This window comes from Camelus ferus, chromosome 10 (genome assembly GCF_009834535.1).
Source record: "Camelus ferus isolate YT-003-E chromosome 10, BCGSAC_Cfer_1.0, whole genome shotgun sequence".
NCBI classification, from domain to species: domain Eukaryota; kingdom Metazoa; phylum Chordata; class Mammalia; order Artiodactyla; family Camelidae; genus Camelus; species Camelus ferus.
This window is the reverse complement of record NC_045705.1, coordinates 63572796-63576923: the sequence shown is the minus strand read 5'-3', so window position 1 is coordinate 63576923 and position 4128 is coordinate 63572796.

Below are 4128 nucleotides of genomic sequence, written 5' to 3'. Positions count from 1 at the left end.
AGAACAAGGATCCCTCAGCCCCAAAGGCTGCCGACAGAGATGCACGGGTCGGGCAGGGCACGGCCGGGAGCAGCCTGGCACGGGGGTCCCGGAGAGGCCTGTGCTGGACGGGTGGCTTGGCCTGAGGGGAGAGTATGGGGGCTGCTTCCTCGGGCTTCTGGCTCTGCCTGGGGTTCATGTCACGTGTCCACAGGTCCCATCCTCCCCAGAGCAGCCAGAGCAGTCTTTTAAAAATAAATCAGATCACCCCACTTCTCCTGGTAAGCCCTTCCTGGCTTCCCACAACACTCAGAATCCAAAGTCTTACCTGGTCTACATGACCTCAGTGCGACCTGTTCCCACCTGTCTCTCCAGTCCTACCTTGTGTCGCGCCCCACTTCAGTGCCCTGTGGCCATGCGGCCTTCCTGCAGGGCCCAGGGAGCCACGCCCACCTCTGGGCCTTTGTTTTGCTTTCCCTCTGCCTGGACGCTCCTCCCCAAATTATTTCCTGATTGCAACTCACATATCCTCGCAGAGGAGAAGCCTCCCCTGATTACCGTGCCCCCCCCCCCCGGTCCCCAGTCACTCTGGGTTCCGGAATCTCGCTTGTTTTCCTTCAGAGTTGTTGTCACCATCTGAAATGGTCTTGTTTACGCGTTTACTTGCTTAGCATCTGTCTTTCCCCCGAATGTACAAAACACTAACATCCTCAGTGTTTTCTGTGACAGTCATTGCCCTCAGGCCCTGGGGCCTGGCTTCAGTAATTTCCCTGTTGCCTGAGATGCACTCAGCTGTCCTGCCCCATCTCCACCTGCGGAAATCCTTCTCACCTCCAAGACTCAGGCCAAAGCCAACCTTCCACTGCGCCTCCTCTCACCTCTTCAGGGAGAATGTGTCATCTGCAGTGACCACATGCTCTATGTCCCGCACCACGTTCAATGCGTTTTCTCACTTAGGCATCATGACACTCCTGCAAGATAGGTGATACTCCTGTCCCCATTTGAAAGGTTGGGAAACTGAGGCTCAGGAAATTGTCTGAGATCCCAGTCGCAAGTGGAGGAGGAAGGATCTAACCCTGGGAAGGCTGACCCTAGCCGGGATCTGCAGCCCCTGTGCTGAGACCACCCACCCTCCCTGACTTGCAGCGCTGGTCCCCACCGTCTGCCCAGAGAGCCCAGAGCCCACCGACTGTCCATCTCCAGGCTCTGCATCCTCCTCACTGTTCCTGGAACCTGGGCCATCGCTGGGGGGATTGAACCTAATTCTGGCCCTTCTTCCCTCACCCTAGGCACCTACTCTTTTTAAACTTGTATTATTTTTGCCAGGAAAAATTGGTTCCATAGAATTAGATGTGAACATTTTGAAGAAGGAGATCATGTGCTGGGAAGGGACAGACAGAACTTGGCCACTGGAAGGCAATTACTGTAAATCTCATCTTAACATTTTTGTGTAATAACATACTTTTCTGTGGTCCAGGTTGCTAAAAAGTACGTTTTAAATTACAACCCCGACTGGAGTAATTAAGTCTTCTCTCTCTTTCCTCTGGAGGGTGGGGCCTCTGTGAAAAGGCCCACAACCTGAGGCTGAGCATCATCTCAGCAGGCGGCACGGGGCCCAGTACGGGGATGTTTGGGACAATGCAGAACTTTGAGCTTTTTTCCTCTCAGCCTCAAGGGTGTCTTCTGTAAATGGGGGATAGCAGGGGCCACCTGCGTTCCTCTCCAAGGGGCTGTCAGAGTTTGATGTATGACAGAGGGAAGTCCAAGCTTTCCAGAGGCCTCAGCTTGAGTGGTGGGAGGGGAGCATGTGGGGAAGAGACTGAGTGGTTGACTGAGGCCCAAGGCTGAGCTGCTCGGAGGAGGAAAAGACAGAAAGGATTCCTGGAGGAGGCATCTGTGAGCTGGGTCTGGGGAGGACTGGGGGAAGAAAGGCCAGAGCTGGGAGAGGCCAGTCTTTCACTCAGCACTCATCTGTTAAGGCCCTGCCACGTGCCGGCCCAGGCGCTGGTACGGGGAGCAGGGTCTAGTGTGGGAGACAGATGCTACCTGCCATGGTGACAATTCCCATGAAGGAGGGATCCGTGGCTGTTAGAGGGGTCCCTGGGCCGGGTGTTGGAGGAAGCGTCCCTTGGGTGGGCTCTGAGCTCAGCAGGCGTTGCCTAGTGGAGGAGAGGAAAGAGCCTCTGTGCAGCGGGGAGAGTATGAATGAAACTTGGTGGCTGGAGGCAGCAGGGCACTGGGAGAAGCTGAGACCTATATGCTGAATGAGGCCCAAGACCTCCGGGGGCAGGGCGGCAGTCCACACAGAGCCTTGAGAGACCGAGGGGCGCTTGGGTTTGACTTGGGTCACAGGATACCACAAAAAGTATTTAAGTGGGTAGAGGGCAGGCTGGAGCGGGGTCACTGTGGGCAGTGAGGACAATAAGCATGGAATGGGGGTGTGTGCATTTGGTGGAGGGAAGAGAACCGGGGTTTTTGGAGGTGGGAGTGGGTGGGGAAGGGAGGTGGGAAGAGCTGGAGCCGCCCGCACTGGTGGGGTGGAGATGGAGTTCATTGTTATTTCCACTTTGTGGTCATGGCTGTTATGTTAGTTGAATGAATGTGAAGGATCCTCTGACTGGGCTCATTAGGGACCCCACCCGCACCTGCACGCTCACACACAGGCCAGGCTGAGCCAGCCTCTGCCGCCCTCCCTTGGCCTGAGCCTGGCTCTACCCTCAGCCCCACAAGCACTCTTACGCTGAGATGGGGAGTTGGCTGGAGAAATGACTGTCCGGGGGGAATTCTGGGCGGGTGACCTGGGGCACCCTGGCTGTGGACACATGTTCTGCCTGTTCCCTGCCCGGTCACATTCTCACAGAGCCCAGCCCCCTCTCCCCCACCCAGGCCCTGACCTGCTGAGGCCTGTGCCAAGATGGCCTTCACCACGACTGAGAGCTGACCCCTCTCCCCCAACAGCAAAGGGGCCCATGACCCAGTGAACAGGACATCCTGGTGTATCCTGCCTCTTGGCTGGGCTTAGAAGCAGGTGGTGGGCAGGGCTGGCTGTGTTTCCCTAGGTCACGGGGTTGCTTTGGCCCAGCCTTCCTCAGGCATCTCCACTGTCACATCTCCCTAAGCCTTGCTTTTCCCATCTGAAAAATGGGCACAGCACCGAGTTAGCAGGGTTGTTGGGGTTGGAGAGGGTTAGTAGCAAAATGGTTGGCCTTGGTCACTCCTTGTTTTGACCCTGGAGCTGAATGGGCCTTCAATCTGGCCCCAGGTCTGGGGAGAGGCTTTCCCAGGCCCCAGGGGTCTCCCAGGCCTTCCTCAGTGAGACTCCCTCTGCCAAGTGCTGAGCTCACGGGGCGGGCCGGGCCCTGGGGGCCACATATCCGTTGTCCTCCCTTTCCTGGGAGCAGGTCCAGAGACAAGGGGCAGGGCGTCTGGTTTTCATCGTCTCTGATTCCTTTGGCATCTGAGCTGCTTTTCAGAAGGAGGAAGATGCACTTAACTGATTGTGACCCAGCTCGGTGCTGAGGAGAAACCGCTGGGCTTGGCATCAGGCAGAGCGGGATCCTGGGCCCACCTGGCCACGTCCCAGCGTGTGGCCTGGGTGCGTTGCTCACCGCCTCTGCGCGTCAAGGGCCCCATTTGGAAAACAGGAATGACGATTTCTGCCCTGTATGCTCCGCGAAGTAGAGAGAACTGTGAAAGTGCTCTGTAAACCCGAAACTATGAAACTGGGGTTCCCCTTTGTGTTGGCATCATTGTTGCGGGGCGGGGAGAGCCCTGCCCAGGGACCTTGCCCAACACAGTGCCATCAGCCCTGCTGTCTGGGGCCCGCGTGTCTGAGTGTCCATCACGGTCAAAGCAAGTTTTGGGTCCGTGGAACAGAGGCCTGTTTTAGGAGCTGCTGGCTGGGGACCCTGAAGAGCGGCAGGGGCCCAGAAAAGGGAGAGTTCACGCTGGTTGGCGTGACTGGGGGACAAAATAAGGCCGTAACAAGAGCTCACACTTATGAGTGTTTCCAACGTGCAGGCACACTTCTAAGACTTTTCCGTGCGTTAACTAATTGATCTTTGCACCTACCCTCAGAGGGAGGTTACTATTATGCAACTTGTAAACCCTTCAAGGGTGGAAAGGCACTTCGAGAGAGGGAGTGGGGTG